Source organism: Muntiacus reevesi, chromosome 1 (assembly GCF_963930625.1).
Source record: "Muntiacus reevesi chromosome 1, mMunRee1.1, whole genome shotgun sequence".
Taxonomy (NCBI): Eukaryota; Metazoa; Chordata; class Mammalia; order Artiodactyla; family Cervidae; genus Muntiacus; species Muntiacus reevesi.
In genome coordinates, this window is record NC_089249.1 from 49,639,847 (window position 1) to 49,664,196 (window position 24,350).

Below are 24,350 nucleotides of genomic sequence, written 5' to 3' on the forward strand. Positions count from 1 at the left end.
CAGGCTGGCTTTGCATCTAGGGCAGGGGTATTGGGGCTTTCAGTTTTTCTCTGCCTCTGGGCTGCTGGGGTTTGGCCAGAATGACAACGGCCAAGTGCCAAGCAACAGAGAGAAAGGAATCTCCTGCCAGGTCTCCGGGGGGTTGGAGGCCACTTCTTACCGAGGTTTGGGGAATTGTGGTTTGCATGGCACGGCTTCCTGGGGTTGCCTCCCAGCTTCAGAGTGATTCATGACTCCTGTTCCTTTGAGAAGCTCTCGACCTTCCTTTCCACCTACAACTGAGCTATTTCATGCAGGAACCCTACATAACATCTTATACATATGGCGTGGGGCCAGGGGGTGTGGATATGGAGGTACTTGGACTGGGGAAACAGAGGCAGACAGTGGGGACGGTGGGGCGGAGTGGGGGGGCAGTGTGATCCTGAACAATTGTGACTCCAGGGCACCAGGGGGCCCAGCCAGGAGAGGAGACAAGAGGAAATCTTGATTCCTCCAGTTTTGTCAGGATTCAAATCGCATTGCTGGGAAGGGCTCTGTGATCCTGTCTCTGTGTTGGTGACTGAGGTTGATGCAAAAAAAAAAAAAGAAAATAGAGCTTGGTCAGCCTAAAACTCCAGGTATTTATGTGGGAAATAAACAAGTGCATCATAATATTGATAATTACTGACTATGGAACACTTGGGCTTGCCAGGTGGCCCTAGTGGTAAAGAATCTGCCTGCCAGTGCAGGAAACATAAGAGATGCAGGTTTGATCCCTGGATTGGGAAGATCCCCTGGAGGAGGGCATGGCAACCCAGTCCAGTGTTCTTGCCTGGAGAATCCTATGGACAGAGGAGCCTGGCGGGCTACAGTCCATGGGGTCGCACAGAGTCGGACACGGCTAAAGCAAGTTAGCACGCATGATCACTTGCTTGTGTGGGGGTGTTTTTATGTGTATTATTTCTGACTTTCACTGCAAGGTTGTATTCTGGTGCCAATTCCACAGATGGGGGAAAAGTTTCCCATTAAAGGGTCCAAGATCATACAACTTGGGAGTTGCTGAGCCAGAATTTACACCCATTCCAAGTTCGCAGCCCAGACTCCTTCCCCGGCACCGAAGTGTAAGACAAGGCTGCACCCAGGTACCCCAGGATGTAAAATATGGGAAGCAGGGCTCCCATCCCACTGCGGGGATAGGAGCTGCATACCAGAGGGATGGGTGTCTCTGGGGAGAGACACCCAGGAGGACATGAGGTGTAGAAGTTCTGAGATGACCAAGAAATAGTGAGTCATCCTGTTAACTGTTAGCAGAAGCACATTGATTGAAACTGCCCACCCTGGCCAGATACCATAGTTACTATTTGCATGAGTTATTTTACAACAGGAGGTTCTGGTAAGGAACACAGAACTCATAAGCTACCACCAACTGCAAGAGTTCGGAAAAAGTCAAAGGAGATGAAATGTGTCCGATCACCTCCCAGAATCCTTTTTGCTGATGTCCATCTTGGCTAAGCAATGCGTGTGCCACCAGGAGGGACCCTGAATCAGAATGATTGGCCAAAGACAACCCAGAAACGAGTCCCATCACCAGGAAACCCGAGACTCCGAGCCACATGGCAGGGCAGTCCTCCTGGGTTCTCTTACCGTCCTGCTCTCTGCCCGGGCATCCCTTCCCAATAAGGTCTTCACATGTGTCTCCTCGGATGATTCATTTCCAAGTGTTAGACAAGGGCGTACCCTTGGGCCCTGGAAGGGCTCCCCCTTCCTGCAACAATGCTGAACCAAACTTGGGCTCTCTCCCCTGTGCGCAGTAAAGCCAGTCTACCAGCCCCAGACTGTGGGGAAGGAAAGTGCAGCGTCTACTGCAGGTGCCAAGGCAGAAGTCCATGTAGTTAGCGTTCGAAACACTCAGGCTTCCTGATGGGGTTCAGCGTTTTCAAAGGCCAGGTGAGGCACGGGCGTCCCAGGATCTGTGATCAGCTCGTCGTGCACTGTTCTCTGATTGGTTGATGGTGAGGGGACAGGATAGTGTCACGGGCGTTCACATGATCAAGCCTTAGGTTCCAGGAGGCCTGGGGGCCACGTGCTCATGGTCATCAAGTAGTTGTCTTCCATTTGATGGTGGTTTTTGCATCTGTGAGAAAAACTCAGGAAATGTGCATCAGATACTATTATCTAGGTCCTTCAGAGAGGAGCTGCAGCAGAGGATATGGCGGAGGGATTTGGCCCTTTGGAAGGCCTCACCATGTCCTGTGTGTGTGTGCACGCATGCTTAGTTGTGTCTGACTCTGACTCTTCGTGACCGCATGGACTGTAGCCCACCAGGCTCCTCTGTCCATGGGATTTTGAGGACATGGGATTTTTCAAGACCACAGGGTCCTGCTCAGGTATAAGCCTGGGGTCTAGGATCTGAGAAGAAGAAAACAGAGAATAGGTTGGCACCAGAACACGCAAGGCTCTGGAGGCACCAGGACATGTTCTGTAGGTGTTAGGGGACCAGGGAATGTGTTTCAGTAAAACAGCGAGTTCTCAACAAGACATTGGTAAGGGGTCTTGGGATGGGGAGAGACTAAATGCAACAGGAGACTCAGGTTGTTGAAACTCCAGCAAGGGGCAAAGAGAGCTAAGACAGAGTAGCCCGAGAATGGCAGGATGGTGTTAAGTGTCTGAAATGATTTGGGTTAGAATGGGGGTTTGGAGCGAGAGGCGAGGTGTGAACTAGAGCTTCAGGTGTGGAGACGGTAAGTAAAGGTAATGCTTGAGCGGACTTCCCTGGTGATCCAGCAGCTAAAACTGTACTCCCAATGCAGCTGGCCTGGGTTCAATTCCCTGGCTAGGGAATTAGATCTCACATGCCGCAAGTTAAGAGTTCGTATGCTTCAACATGCATCCTGCGTGATGCAATTAAGACCCAGTGCAGCCAAATAAATAAAAATATATTCAAAAAGTGATGCTTGAAACCCTAGAAATGGATTTAAGCAACAAGGGTAACGGAAGACAAGAAAGGTCTTGTCACAAAGGTCAGAGAAGCAACGGAGATGGAAAAGAAGCTGTGTGGGTGTCTGGGAAGGGTAGAAATTCAGTTCCCAGGGGACTGCCTCGGTCAACCCTGTCTGGTCCCAACCTAAGACACAGCTACCAGACTGGGGCGTGACTCGGAACCCTGACACGCGGCTGGCACGCAGGGCATCACGTCCTCCTTTGTGAGAGGTACGAGATGGCTGGAGAAGCAGAACGCTTTCTCGGGGTTTAGCCCAGGGCAGCTCGTGTGGTGCTGGGTGCTGTCTAGTCACCTGTTCTTTCCCAAGCTCAGGACTTCCTCAGGGTCAGGGGTCAGATCTTTGTATCGACCCCAGCTGACACCTGGCACATCAGAGTCACTCGTTATTATTATCTATCTGGCTGTTTCAGGTCTTAGTTGTAGCGCTCAGGATCTTTTGTCGCGGTGCATGGGCCTCTGCAGTTGTCACACAGGCCCCGGAGTGCACGGCTCTGGATGCTTCAGTAGTCGTGGCGAGCGAGCTTAGTTGCTCTGAGGCATATGGGATCTTAGTTTTCTGACCAAGGATCGAACCCCCATCCCCTGCATTGGAAGGCAGATTTTTTTAAAAATTAATTAATTAATCTTGGTCTTCGTTCCCGTGCAGGCTTTTCCCTAGTTGTGGCGAGTGGGGGCTACTCTCTAGCTGTGGTGCTCAAGTTTCTCATTGTGGTGGCTTCTCTTGTTGTGGAGCACGGGCTCTAGGGTACGTGGGCTTCAGGTGGTTGCGGTTTGTGAGCTGTGTAGTTGCGGTTCCCGGGTTCTAGAGCACAGGCTCAAACGTGTTGGCTTAGCTGCTCCTCGGCATGTGGGATCTTCCTGGACCAGGGATCGAACCCTTTCCTGCTCTCTGCTTGGGTTTCTCTGCCTAGAATATCAGCCTCCAGTTTCCATTGATGGGGCCATGATGGCAGCCCAGCCATGTGGTTGATGCCAGTTTCGAGTCGGGGGTGGAGGGGTAGTTGGGGGCTTATGGGGCCAGCTGCATCTCTCAGACAAGATCGTGGGAGCGACCTGCTGCTTTCTGGACTTCCATGGTCTCAGCTAGTGATGGATGGGTGGGTGGGCATGGCACCCTGGGCACTTCCCCCCCACTGCTTAGTGAGGAGAGGCGTGGTGAGCAGAGAGCTTGGACAGGACCAGGGCTTCAGGATGGGCACAGCTGCTCCCTGAAGCTGAATCCAGGTGCCTTTTATCTCAGCCTGGGGGTGAGAGGACGGACCTCCATCCACGTGTCCGGGGAAAGGACATGGGAAGGATTTCTTCTCATCAGTCCTTGCAGAGCTGGCTCCAGGAGTCTGTTACAATGCCCCCTCCACTCACGGTGGCTGTTTTGCCCGTTTGTTTGGGTGAGGCAGGGGTTGAAGGGCGGGCGATGAATGTTCGGGAGCCCAGCCTCCCCCGCCCCCGGGGGCTTGGCTGCCCCAGGCTCTGATAATGCCGGTGGCCAAGACAGCTACTGAGCTATCAGGCCCACTGCTCCCTGAGCTGGCGGCTCGGCTTTCATCTCTGTTTGTGGCCAAGGACAGGGACCCTGGAGACCAGCGCCCAGGCTGGCTAATGAGTAATGGGAGCCTCGCCTGTGTGCAGCCCTGGGCAGACCTCTGGGATGGCCTTGAGGTTGCTGGACCTGGACAGGCCAAGGCCTGGGGCTATTTCCTCTTTATCCCCCCCTGCTACCATCCCTGCCCGTGAGCCCCCCACCCCCATCACCTAAATACTTTAGTTTGAGTCATTTATGAAAGTTATTCCAAAGGCTTTCCTCCTCCAAACTGTTTTGGTTGCACAGAAGAAAGAGATGGGGCCGCTCCTGTCCATCTGAGCCAGGGAGCCAGACGGCCTCCGGTTACCTTCTTCCGCTCCCGACCCTGAGTGTTTGTGCAAATCTCCCTCCAAGGATGGCGAGCAGAGCCACAGAGGGGTCAGGCGCACACCTTTGTGAGGGCCGCGTCATCCTGGTCTTCCTTCCTTCCTCCGGTCGAATGGCTTCCTGCCTTTCTCTCCGAGGGCCTTGAACGGCCGCCCACTCGGGAAGGCAGCCGTCTTCACTTCCTCCTCCTCTTCCTCAGCGGGTGGCTCCCGGGCCTGCCCACGTGCGAGTCTCTTCCCTGGTGCCCATCACGGGGAGCTCTGGCCAGGTGCCCAGATCCTCCGAGCTGCACGAACAGGCCCCCAGCAGCCCCTCCTGGGGCCGGGGGCAGCACCCACAGGGCAGGGCCGGTCTCCGGCGCGAACAAGAACAGTAAGACAGTCATTCTCTGTTTTGCAGCCTGTGTCGGTTCTCGTCTCCACCAGGCTGAATGCATGAAACACGTGAAAAATGTTTTCCAAAGGAATAACTGAATAAATGAGGAAGCACATTGCTAGTGGCAGCAGACACACGTGGGTGTCTGTCCTCAGGGAATGAACCAGTTCCGTGATTCTAAAGCATCCCTGGGTCATGAGGCGTTGAACATGAGACAATACCCTAAAACAGTGGGCTTGGGCTTTAAAAAGTACCAGAATGCTCTGTTTTATTTTGAAGTTAGTTTTGGGGAGATTCATATTTGAGAAAGGGCTCTGGCCCCTGACAAAATGTGACTTGGTTGTAGCGTTTGTATTTTGTTAGGTGTTGGATGGGTTTCTGTGGGATGGAGAAATGGACAAATAACAGGTTAGTCATCAGGGATGGAAACAGTGCTTATTCGAGCTGTTGGGGTGTGGGGACTTCTCAGGGGTCTGGGCACCAGCTTGCCATGTGGTCTTAGCTATGCCCCTTACCTTCTCTGCCTCCACCCCCCTGACCCCAGTCCGAGTCATGAGGTTCCACAATTCTGCATCTTCATGTCTTCTTACAAAAATCTAGAACTTGGAACTTGGCCTCATTGCATTTGCCTTCAGCAGCCCTGCTGAGCAATCTCGTGTGAATACGGCTGCACGTCTTTCTGGGGCCTTTAGAACAAGCAGAGTTGAGGGAGGGGGAAAGAAGAGGATGCAGATGCTGGGAAAGATTGGGGGCAGGAGGAGAAGAGGGACACAGAAGATGAGATGGTTGGATGGCATCACCGATTCAATGGTCATGAGTTTGAGCAAACTTCGGGAGATAATGAAGGACACGAAAGACTGGCTTGCTATACTCCACAAGGTGGCAAAGAGTCAGACATGACTTAGCCACTGAACAACAACAAAAGAGGATGACGAAGGAAGAATGAACTGGACAAGTCACCCCAAGGCAGTGAGGCCCAAGAAGGCCCCTCGGTCTCCCTCCCTGCTGTCCAGTCTCTAGATGGCATACACTGTGCTTTCCTGCATAGTTAACCGATCTCCTAGGGGCTGGGCCTGGGGGTTGCAGAGGAGAAGCAGGCAAAGCGCCTGTGGATTAATTTGCAAAGCTCTTCCTCATGCCCTGCTTTAGGTCAGCTGTTGCTTCAGGAAGTTCTGATATGCCCCTGGGACTTGTGGCCAGGGTCTGTGGCTGGCCGGTGCTCCTCGGGGCTGCCTCAGCCCCGGGGGGGGGCTGCTGTTTCTCAGCTGGGAGCCAGAACTTTGTGACGCATCCTGCGAGGAATTCCAGGAGGGTTGGTGACTGGCTCCGGAGCTTAGAACAGCTGCTTGGTGATGGCAGATGTTCCAATCTCACTTCCTCCAGGAAGCCTTCTGGAGATACCCAGCCGGGTGCTCCTGTTCCAAGTCCTAGGGAGCTTTTTTTAAAATTCCTCTTGGAACACTTAACACTCTCCTTTTGCGGTCTCCTACTTGCACGGCTTGCTGTTTGTGCCTTGTGCTTAGTTGCTGAGTCGTATCTGACTCTTCGTGACCCCTCGGACTGTAGCCTGTCAGGCTCCTCTGTCTGTGGAATTCTCCAGGCAAGAATACTGGAGTGGGTTGTCATGTCATTTTCTAGAGGATCTTCTCAGCCCAGGGATCAAACCCAAGTCTCCCGCATCGCAGGAAGCTTCTTTACGGTCTGAGCCACCAGGGAAGCCCTTAAGCTCTTTAAGTACCTATTTTGGCCACTGGTGTTGGTGTTGACTGTGCAGGCAGGCTTAGGGTGCGGTGCCCCAGGGGACAGAAGTCCAGGAAGTAAAGCAATGGGGGGATAGTTTAGGTGAATGGACTTCATGGGGTTGCTAAGCCTTGGGTCCCCTTTTCTGGTTTCTTGGCCCATCCTACTTGTAAGGTCCCAGCACCTTGCTCTGTGAAATACTAGTTGGAACAAATCTGCTTTTTTATAGCCTCGTTTTGGACTTCAAAGAGCGAGCCCCTTGTTAAGTTTCAAGAGGGGCAGGCTATCAAGCTGGGTGGGCTCTCAGGTTTTAGAACCCACTTCTTAGATTCACCTGAGTCATCACTAAATGGCTGTGGGATCATGAGCAAGTTACTTAACCTCCCTGTGCATGTGCAAAAGAGGAAAAGGTTAGAAGCTGCCTCCTAGAATAGGGAGGTTTGAAGGACGGAGCTCACTTAAGTCTCTTTGAATAGTGCCCAGCTGTGCTCACCCACCCCGATGAAAACATCTGTGTTCAGACAGCATCGTCTGATCCTAAGTTACTGAGGTTCTGCTTCTTGACAAGCCAAGCTGACACACCTGTTAATGGAGACACTTTTTCTGGGTCTTCCCAGAATGCAAGATAAACTGAACATCCCCATCCACCTCCTCCCTGCCATCAACATCCCCTGAACCTTTATCTCCAGTGACCCCCTGACCCTGACCCGGTCAGAATGTGGAGGCTCAGCCCCGGGGAGAGACAGGCTGTCTTCAGCCCAGGTGTGCCTGACCCTGGGTCAGCCTAGGCAAACATCTGCCTTCCGGGGAGGCCCGGTGATAACATTCCTGGGGCCCGAGTGCAATCCGGTCTGCTCCTGCCGAGAACTCTGTGTCAGGTGACCGGGGCATCCTCGCCAGCTCCCCAAGACCCCTGGCTTGGCTAGAGGAGTTACAGGCACTCTGGGGCATATACTCTCGAGCCTGGAGTTACATGGCATGCCTGTCTACGTGCAATGCCAGGTTTGCTTATAATACCCGCTTCCAGAGAAGAGGCGAAGCTCATGGCCTAGAGTGGGTGAATCAGTGGTCAGGGCAGTCTCCAAACTCTTCTTGAAAATATGCAGTTTCAGGGACTTCCCTGGTGGTCCAGTGGTTAAGACTTTGTCTTCCAAGGCAAGGGGTGCAGGTTCGAGTCCTGGTCGGGGAGCTCAGTCCCACATGCCTTGTGGCCAAACACATAAAACAGAAGTACTATTGTAAGAAATTCAGTGAAGACTTTTGAAAATGGTTCATATTAAAAAAAGAAAATCTTTAAAAAATTGCAGTTTTAGGGCTGATGTGTAGAACGATTTCAGAAGGAAGTCCAGTGGAGCTGTTGACGAAGACCTGGGTGAGAAAGCCACATCCTGGTAACATTCCAGCCTTTATTTCCTCCCAGGCAGGTGTTTCATGTGCTGTGTGCGTGCATGCACAGTCGTGTTTGACTCTGCAATCCTCTGAGCTGTAACCCACCAGGCTTCTCTGACCATAGGGTTCTCCAGGCAAGAATACTAGAGTGGGTTGCCATGTCCTTCTCCAGGGGATCTTCCCAGCCCAGGGATCGAACCCATGAATCCTGTGTCTCCTGCATTGCAGACATATTCTTCAGTGCTGGGCCATCGGGGAATCCCTAGGCAGGTGATAGGTGTCACGCATAATTTCACCGCAGCCCCCCGAGGTGTCCTGGAGGACACAGGCTCAGACAGGGGCCATCGCACAACTCGTAAGTGGAGGAGATTTGAACCCAAGTCTCCCGGCTTCTGGCCCAGTTCTTGGTCCACTTTTCACATCTGTTCATCATGGAAGGGACCCCAGAGCTCATCCTTCCAGACTCGAGCCAAAGTTTTGTAGAACATTAACGTCATAGGAGGACCACCCCCCCCACCCAAGGGTTCAGTACAAGCCATCAGCCCGTGGAGATGCGTGAGTCACGGTCAAGGTGTCCTGCGGTAGAGACCCACGTGTCCTGGTGTTTCTGAAAGGTTCTTAACCACAGAGGGCGTGTGATCGTGTAACAATCATTAACCTCCTGAGGAAGTGTCCTTCAGAACATCTCCTGGGAAATATTAATCAAATCCAAGGTGTTCGCTTATTAACAGGGGAACTGAAGCACTCAGTGAGAAAGGAACTGCCTGGGGGCAGCCGGCCAGTTAGTGGCAGAGCCGCGCAGACAACCCAGTCTTCCGGACCCTCAGCTACTTTCTTCTTCCACGCCTGACTAACGGTGTTCATTAACGTGGTATAGACCCGGAGGGGACCCAGGGTACGGGAAGACAGAGAGATTCTTACCTCCGGCCTGACCCAGGTCATGAAAAGGTCTGGGGAGCATTTGCATTCAACAGGTCAGCAAATGCATGTCTTCAAGGGCTGTAGAACGTCTCGTGGCTGAGATCAAAGGCAGGGCTGTGAGTTGGGTTGTAGGATTCTAGGAAGGATTTCTGAAACACAGAAGCGTGGAGACAGATTTTGAGAGCCCGAATCACTTTTCTTTTTCTCCATTTTTGTCTTTTATTGAGGTATAGTTGGTTTACAGTGTTGTGCTAACTTCTGCTGTATAGCAAAATAGTTTATATATTAGATATAAAATCTTTTAAAATATTCTTTTCTGTAATGGCTCATCTCAAGATACTGAATATAGTTCTCTGTGCTATATAGTAGGACATGGTTGTTTATCCATTCTATATATAAAAGCTTATATCTGGTAATCCCAACCTTTCAATCCATTCCTCCCCCAACCCTCTCCCCTTCGCAGCCACCAGTCTGTTCTGCCTGTGCTGAGTCACTTTTTTTTTTGATACTAGCAAACATTTAAAATATATGTGTGTTTAATTTTGACTGCACTGGGTTGCGGTGAGTGAGAGCTACTCTCTAGTTGTGATGCACGGACTTCTTATTGTGATGGCTTCTCTTGTTGCAGAGCACAGGCCCTAGGGTGCACAGGCTTCAGGAGTTGTGACACACGGGGCAGCCAGCCAGGTAGCGGCAGAGCTGGGCAGACAACCCAGTCTTCCGGACCCTCAGGCTTCCCTGTCCTTCACTATCTCTTGGAGTTTGCTCAGACTCATGTCCATTGAGTCAGTGATGCCATCCAACCATCTCATCCTCTGTCGCCCCCTTCTCCTCCTGCCCTCGATCTTTCCCAGAATCAGGGTCTTTTCCAATGAGTTAACTTTTCACATCAGGTGGCCAAAGTATTGGAGCTTCAGCTTCAGCATCCGTCCTTCCAATGAATATTCAGGGTTGATTTCCTTGAAGATTGATTGGTTTAATCTCCTTGCTATCCAAAGGGCTCTCAAGAGTCTTCTCTGTTTATAGAAAGTCAATATCCTTGTCATAAAATGGAGATACAAATATTCCTCCTCCGAGTTGTATGTTGTATCAACATATCAATGACTTCATAAACTGTAAAACTGCCTACAAATAATATTTGTAGGAAACAATTTTGATGCATAAAAACTTACTTTATAGGGAAAATAGAGAAAACTTGCACCCAAGTCTGTGGGAATCTCCTGCATGATATTTGCACAAGAGCTTAGGCTGGTCCCAAGCACAACTATGAAATTGTTGAACTTTTCACTTGGTCATGTATTTAACCTCTCACTTTTCTGGATTACCCACAGAGAAAGCTGTGAAAGCAAGTTACACAAAGTGAGTGTATCCCAAAGTGTGTTTCGTGCAACACTAATAGGAGTTCGGGGAGAAATAGTGGAAGTTTCTGGATCAACTCCATTTGGGAAATGGTGCTGACCCAGTTTTACTAAGAATTCTGGGAACTTCCCTGGTGGCCCAGTGGTTAAGCATCCACCTTGCGATGCAGGGGACTCAGGTTCCATCCCTGGTTGGGGAACTAAGATCCCGCAGACCTGGAGCAACTAAACCCATGCACCTCAAGTACCGAGCCCGAGTTCAATAACTAGAGAGTCCGTGTGCCCTAACGAGAGGTTCCCGCATGCCCCAACTAAGACCCAGCGCAGACAAGTAAATACATAAACATTTAAAAAAAAGTATTCTGAGAGCTTTACCCACACTAGTATGAACAGCGAATCTGCAAGAAAGTGAAAAGTGTGGTTAGCACTGCCACACATATTTGATCAGGAAGCCCCTTTATCGAGGGCCATCTCTCAGAACCAGGACAGTTTTGCATTAAGGTTCCAGCCACCTGGGATTCATTCTTCTGAGGTATCCTTCCTTTTCAGATTAGGACAGCGAGGAAAGCAAGACTCAAATCAAACTGAGCTAAAACCTGGCTGTGGACCACATGGGGAGTGTTGAACAAAGATGCCTCCCAGGCTCTACCATGCGCCAGCCCCGGAGCATCCTTGGACCTGTGGTTGGACTCCTCCAAGGAATGAATCACTTCAGGCATCTAAGTGGGAGGAACGCTCTTGGGTGAAGAGGGCAGAGAAGGGGGAAGCGTGATTGGTCCTGCAGCCTTCCTCACGTTGCTCCAGACTGTCAGGGTTTCAGGGCTTCGCTGACGGCTCAGTGACTAAATAATCCACCTGCAATGCAGGAGACACAGGAGATGTGGGTTTGATCCCTGGGTCAGGAAGATCCCCTGGAGAAGGGAGTGACAAACCACTCCAGTATTCTTACCTGGGAAATCCCACGGATAGAGGAGCCTGGAGGGCTACAGTCCGTGGGGTTGCAAAGAGTCGGACACGGCTGAGGGCATATCCACAGCACACCTTAGGGGACTGACTCTCTCTTGGGAGGCTGTATGTTCCCCAGAGGATGGGAGGAGGCTTCTCAGATGTCCTCAGATGAACCTGAAACCACAGTCCTTCCTCTATGACCAAGGAACCAGTCTCACAACCTCTCTGAGTTTCACTTTTCTCCATGCGAGTTGGTGGTACTCCTAGATGCCTTGGGCCCTTTATGGAGACATGATGGAAACCCAAGAGACTGGATAGACAGCAAAGATTTACTGTACAGCACATGGAACTCTAGTCAATATCTTGTAATAACCTAGAATGGGTAAGAATCTAAAGGTGTGCACAGGAAACTCACACAATATTCACAGTATTGTAAATCAACTATAGTTTAATAAAAAAAAAAAAAAAAAAAGAGGCCACAGACAGTGCTATATTTCTGGCTTTCCAAAGGTGACTGCAAGTGAGGCTATCATGATTTTTTTTAAAACACTTTTCAAACACTGTTATTTATTTGGGTGCACCAGGTATTAGTTGCAGAATGTGAACTCTTGGGATCTAGTTCCCTGACCAGGGATAGAACCCGGGTCCCCTGCATTGGGAGCACCAGGGAAATCCCAAGACTATTATTAATATGATCATTGATCTGGATTTAGCATCCGTTTTAAAACTAGAATTTCACATGCTAAGCGACTCAATCTCTTTCTTTCCTCCAAAGAATCTCTGTGTTACCTTCATACAATTTGAAATGAATAGCCAATCAACATTTTGTATCTATATATATACATTTTAAATATATTAAGCAAAGGATCTGTGAAAAAGCAGGTCTGCCTTGGGCAAGATGGGGCAGAGATCAACACAACTGTTCTGATCACTCAGCCTGGGCACCCCTGATTTGGGGCGGGGATTATCTGGAAAATTACCTCAGCTGTCCACTTCATTTTCAGTGCTTGCTCAATGAACCACTGTTATAAACATTTTTTAGAACCTTCCAGGCTGCTGTTAAGAGTGGAGGTTATGATGACAGTCCTCAGACCTGGATGTGTGGAAAGAATTTCATTTTTTTTTAAATGCATGAAGTCCACTGGGTTAAACTAACTGGGGGAAGACCATACCTCTCAAAGAAAATGAGATTGGTTATGAAATCACTGTTTACCAAATACGCATCATGTGCCAGGTATCAAACTAGCTCTTTAGAAGTGTCATCTGATTTAATCCTCAGATCTATTTAATTACTTTAAAAGTAGATAGGGAAAAACTGGAGATGCTAAACAAACAGAAAAACAAAAAACATGACCTGCCCAAGGACTGCAATTGCTGAATTTGAAGACCAGTGTTTACATTGTCTGTTGCTATTTTCATTCCTAGCTCCTTCCTTCTAAAATTTTAGTCTTTAAAAAAATTTGCCACAATATTGCTCTGTTTTATGTTTTTCAGTTTTTTTGGCCACAAGGCAGGTGGGATCTTAGTTCTCTGACCAAGGATGAAACCCACATTCCCTGACTTATGAAGGCGAAGTCTTAACCACTGGACCATCAGGGAAGTCCCTGAATCTTTTAAACTTAGAAATCTCAAGGAGGCACAAGATATATTCTCCATTCGTCTTTCATGTGGAGGCAACACAAGGCATGAAAAATTCTTGATTCCATTCTAACCGTGCAAGAAACAGCAGAACTCAGGCATCCTAATGGCCACCATTCATGATTCATGGTCTGTCTATTGTACCTTGTTTTCCTAAAACCAAGAGAGAGACTCAGTCATGATGTGTTTCAGAGCAGACAGCTCCTCTGTGGAATTGTGGCGAGGTCCTGGGAGGGGCAGGAGACAGGACATCCCCGGGCAGACCTGCCCCTCTCTCCATGTCTGACTCTGTCCATCTGGGGACAAAACTTACACAGCCATCCAGGCGGGTGGCTTTGTCAGGAAAAGAGGGCTCTGTGTGCACCCGCGGGCCAGGAAGAGACACCCTGAACTGACCACAGGGGTTCCTCCGGGAAGGGGAGCGACAGGGACTTCAGAAAAGACTTTGGGCTTAGAGGCGAGGGTTTCATTGTTTAAAAGGAGACACTTTCCTGAAGAAGAAGAGGGAGGAGGGGAAGGGGATGAGCAGGAGGAGGGAGAAGGGAAACCTGTTTGATAATAAGGAAGCTCAGCTTAACTGTCCTGAAGAGTTAACTCTCCTACGCTGGACTTTTCAAAAGAAAAGAAAAAAAGGGGAATTCACCACTGCAGACCCCGCACATTGAGGCCTGGCCTCGATGGTGGCCCAGCAACCCCTTAGAAAGGGTCTCTGGCCTGATGGAATGGAAATGATACCCCCTCCTAATGGCTGAGCCCCAGTGTCCTCCCCTGTGCAAGGGGCTGAGGATAACTTCCCGGTCTGAAGTCAAGAGGTGAGCATCCCGCTCAGGGAGGGAGACTGACTTTCCTAAGGATGGATGCTCAGAGAGCTTCCCTCCCCGCATTTGGACGGGCTCCACCCTACCTACCTCCGCAAGGTCAACCTTGAGCTTGACAGTGCCTTTCTTCCCTTGTGGGTCCACATAATCCTGAACAGAACCCAGGGCCCCCCACCTTCCAGCCCAAACTAGTCCTGGCCCTGGCACCTCCCCACCACCCCGGGATACGGCAAGCCTGCATATGCAAGATCTTTCAAAACCATCACCTCTACAGTCTGTGGGGTGTTCAGAGGACCCGGCACCCGGGGAGAGGAGGCAGGCAAACTGCCAGCCTAAATACCTTTCCTGAGGCCCTGGGGAGGGAGGAGGAACCATCCGTGGGAGGGCAGGTCCTACTCAGGCAGCAGCATCAGCGCTGGAGGGGCTGGGCCAGATGCAGGGCGATAACAGGAAAGTCTGCACGTAGCCACCAGCCCAGGCAGGGATGCCTTGCCTGGGAACTCAGGGACCCCACGGATGGATGCGGCTGTGAAGTGTGCCTCTCGGGATCCAAAGCTCCCTGCCAGGTGGCAGGAGACTGCCAGGGCTGGGGCAGGTACTGCAGGTCTTGCCCTGGAGGAGAGTGGGGGGTACCAGGGGGCATGATGGCACCAGGGAGCTGCAGTCCGTGTGCAGCTGGCACGCAGCACCACCGGATGTAGATTTCTTATCTGCAGCTTCCTGGGGTTGCTCTCAGCCAGGACTCCCACGCCTCCCCTGGTCCCTGGCATCCATCAGCTCCCAGGGCTTTGTGCAGTGACAGCCTCTCTTCCTGGCTCCTGACTCAGACCCAGCTGAGCCTCCTAAACCCGTGACTCTGTAGGACTAGGGGTCGGGGCCACCGTGTGTCCCTCCTGCCTTGGCTAAAGTTGGCTGCACATTTTGAGAAAATCACCTGACCTGCTGTACTTTGCGCTCCCCCAGACTTATTTATGCAGGAGACCCATGTTCGATCCCTGGGTTGGGAAAATCCCCTCGAAAAGGAAATGGCTTCTCACTCCGGTATTCTTGCCTGGAGAATTCCATGGATAGAGGAACTGGGTGGGCTACAGTCCATGGGGTTGCAAAGAGTTGGATTCGGACTGAACAGCTAACACTTTCACTTTCATAGTCCTATTTAAACGCCTGCTTTATGAAAAGCAGAAGTGAACTTAGAGATTCCATCAGTCCTGACCATTGAGGAATGAGAAAAATGGTCTCTCAAAGATGGGAAAGTAATTATTCAGGACAGGAACTGGACCTGGGTCTGCTAGTTGTCCCAGCAATCATTACCTGCCTCTTCCATAGAAATGCAACCCAGAAAAGCGGGATCTATAACGTCAGCAGAATAAGGATGACATTTATCGACTTCCCTTGTGGTCTCTAAAATTGAGGGAAAGTGCTGTGGGAAAGTTCCAGGAAGTGTATTTAAAGGGAAGGAGTATGCCCCTCTTCACTGCTTCCTTGTTTCTGCTGGTGGGATGCTGGCCTGAGAGCTGGAGCTCAGCAGTTGTTCTGAGCCATGAGGCAGGAGCCAAGCTCTGAGGATAGCAGACCACATAGAAGGATCCTGATTCCCTGATGACTTTAGGAAGCCCCCTGGCACCCCTGTATTAACTCCTCTGAACTTCTTCTATGCCAGATCTTTTAGTTATGGCATGTGAACTCCTACTTGCAGCATGTGGGATCTGGTTCCCTTATGAGGGATTGGGCCCAGCCACCCCCAGTTTTGGGAGCGCAGAGTCTCAGCCACAGGACCTCCAGGAAAGTCCCCTCTTGTCTCCTCTCTAGAGAATGAATCACCATAGACCCACGAAGGTTCATCACCACCATGCCCGGGATGCAGGTTTCCATCCCCAGGGTCCACACTTAGATGTGACAGTGCCACGGGCAGCTTTGTCTTTAGTTTATGGGTAAGATGGAGGCAGAGGAATGGGGAGTTGGTGATCATTAAGGGAAGCAGAAATGCTTTTGCCCCCCTCCCCCCAACCCTTTGCCTCCTTTCGAAAGAATAATGAGAGAAAAAACTAGACCTCACATGGTGAAGTGCTTGTGGCACTGGAGAAGAGTGTGTCTGGGGGTGGGGAGTGAGGGCACATTTTACTGTTCTTCCCCGAGACCTCTTCCTGGAAACAGGAAGTTTGTTTGGCCCATCGTACCTGCCAGGGTCACTCGCTATCTACCTGGAGGCACAATCTGCCGTTTGTAATATCACAGCCCGTCGCCGTGGAGACCGTGACGTAAGCACATCGGCCTCCTGGCTGGAGGATGGGAACGGTTTGCCGAGACGGGGCCCCAAGTACAAATAAATACATTCCAAAGCAACAGGTGAGCCTCAGAGAAGCCAGGTTTCTGGTTTCCCCTGAAATGTTTCTACCATTAAACAAACATCGCAGGAAACACAAGCATCTGTTGGAAGCAAAGCCTGGAGCTCATGGATTGCCCAAGGCGGCGCCAGGGCCCCTGCATCCGATTTCCTGTGTGGGCCAGGACCACTGACCCAACCTCTCTGTGAATCTTGGTGGACTGGCGCTCTCTCCCTCCTGGCTTCCACCCTCTGCCCCGGCCTCGAGGTGGGATTAGGAGGGGAGATGCAGTTGGAGTGTAGAAGGAAGTGTTTCATTCCACCGTGGCATTGGCAGAAGTGGGCAGGAGGCATGTTCACCCTGCCAGGGCTCATAAAAACCCTTCCAACCAGCAAACTCCCACCACAGCTTAACCCCTTCCCCTCCACAGTCATCGCTCTCTCCTAATGCAGGAAGAAGTCCTCAGGACTTCTTGAGGACGACCTGTGTCTTAAGGGCAATCGCGGCTCTCGTTTGGGAGTTTGGAACACGAGATAGTTCATCGAGCTCATGCGTTGGGTTTCACTGTGTCTTCAGGTGCCCCTGGACGCTTGGTTTAGTTCGTGTGCAGGACACACTCTCTGAGCTTACTGATGTGTGCCCAGTCACTCAGTCATGTCCAACTCTTTGTGACCCCGTGGACTGTAGCCCAGTCAGGCTCCTCTGTCCATGGGATTCTCCAAGCAAGAATGTTGGAGTGGGTAGCCATTCCCTTCTCCAGGGGATCTTCCTGATCCAGGAATCGAACCCATGTCTCCTGGATGGGCAGGTGGATTCTTTACTGTCTGAACCACCTGGGAAGCTTAGTTAACAGCTACGTGAATGTGAGGACCCAGCATTTCGTCCCTGCCTAAGTCACTAAAAACCTGTGCTAAATTTCCAGCCCTCTTCTTGGCACACATAGACTGATATACGAACATAAATAATTTGGTTTACTTTGCAATTCAAATATGTGTCTAGCTTATGCTCATCTTTAAGTCATAACTGGGCACTAAAATTGCTTTGCATTTAACAGGCAACTACTTTAAATGAATGAATGAGTGTTGACATTCATAATCTGGGTGCAATGGTCTCTGTGTGTGTGTGTGTGTGTGTGTGTGTGTGTGTGTGTGTACATGTGAACACAGATGATTTTTTAGTCCTAAGGTTTTAGAGACAGAAGGGGCTTTAGATCCATTTATTCCAGCATCTTATTTTATGCAGGGCAGGCCTGAGGCTCAAATTGATGGAGTGATTTTCCCCAGGTTGCAGATAAAAGCACAGTTGGACTAAACTCCAAGACCATGGATTCTTCGACCTGAAACCATAAAACCCCTAGAAGAGAACATAGGCAGTACACTCTTTGACATCAGTCTTAGCAGTACTTTTTCTTTTGAAGTATTTTTTACTTGGCTGCACCAGGTCTTAGTTGTGGCACGTGAACTCTTAGTTGTAGCATGTGGGATCTAGTTCCCCGACCAGTGATTGAACCCAGACCCCTTGCTTTGGGAGTGCAGAGTCTTAGCCACTGGACGACCAGGGAAGTCCCAGCAATGTTTTGTTTTTCAATTTTTCAAAGCATTAATTTGAAAAGATATATGCACCCCTGTGTTCACTGCAGCATCATTTACAACAGCCAAGACATGGAAACTACCCAAGTGTCCAGCCAGAGATGAATGAATAAAAGAAGAGGTAGTATATGTGTATAAAATGGAATATTACTCAGCTGTGAAAAAGAAGTAAATCTTGCTATTATAACATGGATGAACCTAGGTCCATCCCAGGTGGCTTTCCAGGTGGTGCTAGTGGTAAAGAATCTGCCTGCCAATGCAGGAGATGCATGTTCCAACCTTGGATCAGGGAGATCCTCTGGAGGGCATGGCAACCCACTCCAGTATTCTTGCCTGGAGAATCCCATGGACAGAGGAGCCTGGAGGGCTATATATATGTCCATAGGGTCACAAAGACTCAGACACAACTGAAGTGACTTAGCACATGGATGAACCTAGAGGGTATTATGCTAAGTGAAATGAGTCAGAGAAGGACAAATACCAAATGATTTCACTTATATGTAGAACAGAAAAAAAGAAAACAAATGGAAAAATACGTTGACTCCCCACTCTCCTCCCCGACTCCCCAGAAGCAGACCCATAGATGCAGAGAACAAGTGGATGATTACCAGGGAAAAGGGAAGGGGGGATGGGCAAAATGATGAAGGGGATTACAAGGTGCAAAGTCCCAGTGATAAAATTTAAATAGATCACAGAGATGTAACGTACAGGCGTAGGGAATATAGCCAATAACATTGTAATAACTTTGTACAGGAACAGATGGTTACTGGACTTATCCTGGTGATTGTCTTGTAATGTTTGAAAATATTGAATTACAATGTTGTTCCCGTGAAACTAATATAATACTGTGAGTCAATTATACTTCAGTTGAAAAAAAAGAGACTATGGATTCTCAGGCCATCACTTTTTCTTTCAATTCTCTCTGCACTCCTCTGCTACATCCCCATCCTTCCTTCCCTCTTCCTTCTGCTTCCTTCAAGTCACGCAAACTTCCTGAAATTATGGGGAACCTGTGTCCGGTGTCGCAGCCTGGGCACTGCACAAGTAACTCTGTACTGGACCACCTTTACCTGGAGCTCTTGTGGCTCAGACAGTAAAGAATCTGCTTGCAAGGCAAGAGACCTGAGTTCGATCCCTGGGGCGGGAAGAACCCCTGGAGGAGGAAATGGCAACCCACTCCAGTATCCTTGCCTGGAGAATCCCATGGACAGAGGAGCCTGGTGGACTATAGTCCATGGGGCCGCACAGAGTCGAACATGACTGAAGTGATTTAGCACAGTACCCAGCAAGGCCCTCAGAAAAGTCTGGGAGGCCAGGCTGCTGTTCAGGCTCTTTCTCTTCCCGTCTCTTCTATTTATTTATTTATTTATTTTGCACTCGAGCTTAGTTGCTCTGTGGCACTTGGGATCTTCCCAGATCAGGGATGGAACCTGAGTCTCCTGCATTGGCAGGCAGATTTTTTACCACTGAGCTACCAGGGAAGCCCTTCCCAGCTTTTCTTACCTGGAAAGAAAACAGGGTCGAGATGGAGTCAGGATTCTGTGTTTGAACTTCAGCTCAGAACTGTACGGCTGCATGACCTTGATCAAACCATTTCAATACTCTGGGCCTCAGTTTCCTCCTCTGTGAAAGAACAGAAATAATTCCTGCCTTGTATGTGTCCCAGATTTAGGGGATCAAGTGAGTTAATATGTGTATAGAGACCAGGAAATGGGGCTTCCCAGGTGGTGCTAGTGGTAAAGAACCTGCCTGTCAATGCAGGAGACATAAGAGGCATTGATTTGATCCCTGGGTTGGGAAGATCCCCTGGTGGAAGGCATGGCAACCCACTCTGGTATTCCTGCCTGGAGAATCCCCATGGACAGAGGAGCCTGGTGGGCTACAGTCCATGGAGTCGCAAAGAGTCAGACACGACTGAAAGGACTTAAGCATGCACACATATCAAGTTACCTTAACAGGACAATGATTGTTACTATCATTTTCAGTGATTTCTTACCTGAGACGGGTGATGAATCCAGTTAACTGTGTCCTACCGTGTTTCTAAAACATCTGTGGGGCAGAGATTGGCACTTGCCCCCCACAACTTGGCGTGCCGACTCCACCCACGTTTACAAGGGCTTCTCTCCCCCGCCATGCCTCCCTCTCCAGCTCCCCCAGGTCACAGGTAACCCAGTGCTTCCAGCCAGGACCCTACAGACTCCTGTTAATGTTAAGGAGTGCTGTATTCCTTGCTGGGGGGAGGAAGGCACTGGACCACACTTATTAGTGCCCTTCATCCCTTGACGTAGCTCCTTTCAGGCTCAGTACACAGAGGGTTTTAGTTTCTTTTTTTTTCAATGTTGAAGTCTGATGAACGCTAAGCATGAAATAGCCTTCAGTCTCTACCTCTGAAAACCAAGACTGATGGCTCTTCCCTTTCCACTCTGCCTTTCACCTCTGTAGCCCACAAGCTTACAGCTTTCGAGCCCCCTCCTACCCACAAGGATTGGGGTTGTTTGGGGGCACTTGTGGGGAAGATCTTGCCCAAATCCCCCAACCTGAACTTTTTGCCATCTTTGTGTGGAACCCGGGGAGCCTTGTTTGTTTCCACCAGTGCCTTCTACCCACTTATTCCAGGGGCACTGACTATGAAATTAGAAAATGGGAGAAACAGGAAGAGGATGCTCACCCTAAATGTGCTTCCCAAGTGGCTCAGTGGTAAAGAATCTGCCTGCCAATGCAGGAGACTCAGGAGACATGGGTTTGATCCCTGGGTAGGGAAGATCCCCTGGAGAAAGAAATGGCAACCCATTCTAGTATTCTTGCCGGGAACATCCCATGGGCAGAGGAGCCTGGTGGACTATAGTCCATGGCATCACAAAGAGTAGGACGTGATTGAGCTACTGAGCATACAGGCACACATCTTTAAAATGGGGCCGCCCTGCTCTAGTCGACCTCACCGTCCATCCTGAGGTTTCCAGTGAGCTGCCAGACATGGAAGCACTTCATAAGAAACACACAAATGGAAAGGGTGATTCCTACTTGGATGTCATCGTTCTCCCTTGCTGTCTGACACCTCCCTTGCTCCTTCTTATAGGTTCTAGCCTATAGCATGCTCGGCCCCAGGAGGCCTGACCTGACTTTACATGTAGCTGACTTTCTGGACTTAGTTTTGTCCCAGTGGGTCCCTGTGTGCATTCTGCTGGGTAGCACTGGGCTCATCGCTTTGTAGTGAAGTGAAAGTGAAAGTTGCTCAGTTGTGTCTGACTCTTTGCGACCCCATGGACTATACAGTCCATGGAATTCTCGTGGCCAGAATACTGGAGTGGGTAGCCATTCCCTTCTCCAGGGGATCTTCCCAACCCGGGGATTGAACCCAGGTCTCCCACAATGCAGGCGATTCTTTAGCAGCTGAGCCACCACGGAAGCCAAGGCGCTCAATTCCATCACTGAACTGTCAGGTTGGAAGCGGAGTGGGTGAATTCAGTTCTCCTATTTATCAACTGAAGTAACTGAGGTCCAGAAAAAGTCAGGGGGTGAAGGACGTCCCCGTTTATTCCCCTGGAGAGGAAAGTCTTCTTTCCCAGAGTTTTGGAGGAAAGGAATGCCAGCCATCAGCCTCCCCTGGTGCTGATCTGCATGCAGTCGGTTGGGCTGAGGGGGCCCCAGGGGAGAAGTCCTCGCGGGGAACCAGGGCAGGCTAATTATACCCGGCTCCCTCTCCCTCCCGAATGCACAAGTGCTTGACAGCTGCTTCTTTGTACCCTTAAATATTTGAGCAGCCTGCGATCCTGGCCGGGCGCTCCTCCCTGCCCGCTCCCTCCACCCGGAAAGCGCCCAGGTCTTGCAGAGCTGCCCCTCATTCCCGAGATTAGATATGGTGCCTGTCAGCAGATAAAGAGGGGTCAGGGGCCCCAGGGGAAGAGGGGAGGGGGCGGCATCTTCTTTCCCAGAAAACAATCCCCACGGTTTCTGAATGTTATTAAGAAGGTATTAATGTAGAATTCAAGTTCATTCCAGCACGGAGTGGGTTTGCCAAGTCCAGCCAAGGGGGTTTCGTGGGTCAAGGACCATGACCTCAACTGTCCATCACTGAAGCGTATGTATTGACCGAAGGCAGGTCATTCTGCCTTGACAGATACGGCAGGAAGGAGCTGATGGTGGAGAGGAGGAACAGAGAAGAGTGTGGGCTGCAGGATGCAGACACACACACACACACACACACACACACACTCGCTTGTATTAATTGACAAGTCACCACTGCCCTCTACCGGCAAAGCTGTCACCGCCTCCCAGTGTAAGACACAACCTGGAACCTTCGCTGCTTCCGAAAATAATTTGATGGCTTGTTGCAAATGATTTTTCACACAACTCACAGATAAAGTATATTTCGTGGGTTTTAGACAATGCATTCATTCATTCGTTTATTCCACAAGTAGTGGAATAAGGAGTGGAAAAGGAGTGTATGTCCCTGCTCTCCAGGAAGTTGTAATATTCTATTTCTTAAGAATCTGCCTGCCAACGCAGGGGACGCAGGTTCAATCCCTGGTTCGGGAAGATACCACGTGCCTCGGAGTATCTAAGTCTGAGCCACAACTGCTGAAGCCCGGGAGCCTTGAACCTATGCTCTGCAACAAGAGAAGCCCAAGAACCAGGACTAGAGAGTAGCCCCCACTTTCTATAACTAGAGAAAAGCCTGTGCAGCAACGAAGACCCAGCACAACCAAAAATAGCTTTTTAAAGAGATTTGCTTTAAAAAATAAAAGAAGGAAAGGGATGCTTATTTAACAAGTACAACTCTTTTCACTTTGTACAGATTTGGTACCCAAGGCACAAGCCCCCTGGCCCCTGGAGGTCAGCTTCAGACTTGCCAGTTTTCACCTGCAATTGGGATCTGGCTGGAGAAAGGAACTCTTCCTCGCTGTCAGGGAGTATGTGGACTGGAATAATTATCTTGAACTCGTGGTCTGGAAGCTCAGTCAAGACTCACCCAAATCAAAGCATGAGATTCCTAAGTCTTGACGGAAACCCATCCTAGCAGTTCCCAGAGTTTAACGCCTCCTTCAGGTATGAGAGCCTGTGTCTCCCACCTGGCCCCGCAAGTACCAACGTGGCTTCAGATTCTTGGAAACCATGATAAAGCACTGCCTTCACCTCACCTCCTTCCTAAGATTTTTTCAAGCTCCTTGTAAATCCCGGGGTTTTCCCCGGGCAACTGAGACAGGCATGGTTCCATCCAGAGCTTCTGATCCTGGTTTTTCTTCTTGTGCTTTTTCTTTAATCAAGTTAGGCAAAGTACGTATCCTTTCTCCCCGACCCCCAGTGTTTTTTTGGATTAGGTAATGCAATTCACATGGTCCAAGATCAAAACAATGAAAAAGCTTATGGTAAATATCAATTCACCGTGTCACCAGCCGACCCTGGCATCTCTCTTTCCTCTCTGCTCTGCCAGCAGAAACCATTGTTGTTAATTTCATGTGTGTTCTCTCTGTGTTTTTTAATGCAAATACAAACACATGTAAGTATAAATTATTGTTGTCCTTCTCCATTAGACAAAAAGGAAGCGCACTTTGTACACATTTTGAAACTCTTTTTTATAGAACAGTGTACATTGGCTAACTTTTCATATCAATGTATTTTTAAAACTTCCTCATTGTTTTCATAGCTGTTAATATTCCATTGTGTGAGGATATTGTGGTTTATAGAACTAGTCTCCTATGGATAGGAAGTAGGGTTTTTTTTCCCAGAATAAGGGCTCTTTTTAAAATTTTTATTTATTTTGGCTGTGTTGGGTCTTAATCGCGCTTGTGAGATCTTCAGTTGATTGTGGAATCTAGTTCCCTGACCAGGAATCGAACCCAGGCCCCCTGCATTGGGGGTGAGGAATGTTACCTACTGGACCACCACCAAGTCCCAAGAATAAGTATTAATACTCTTGAGTTCATCTTAGTACACTATTTTTGCTCCCTTCCTCTCCCTAGCCTTTTAACTATCTGATACGGTTTAAAATAGTCTTACTTAACCATTGGAGGTTTACCTGCCTGGGGACTCACTTTGGGGCACCAACTGCACGCTAAGAGCTCTGCAAACATCCCCAGGAGAGCAGATTGCGGGATCTAGCTCTCCATGGCCATGGGCAGAACACTGCACCTTGGGGCTCTCTTTAGATCTGGCAGCTGGCATGATGGAGTGAACTTCAACTCCAGTATTTAGTGCAGAGAAATGATAGGAGTTTCTAGGGAGACAGATGAAAATGATGACCCTGGGATGAGCTAGAAATCACCTACAGGGAATTGAAACTATATGGTCCTTGGATGGCTTGGGAATGCAAGCAGGGATTGAGCCAAAGAAATGAGGATGGAATGGAATAATGGCAGGCTTA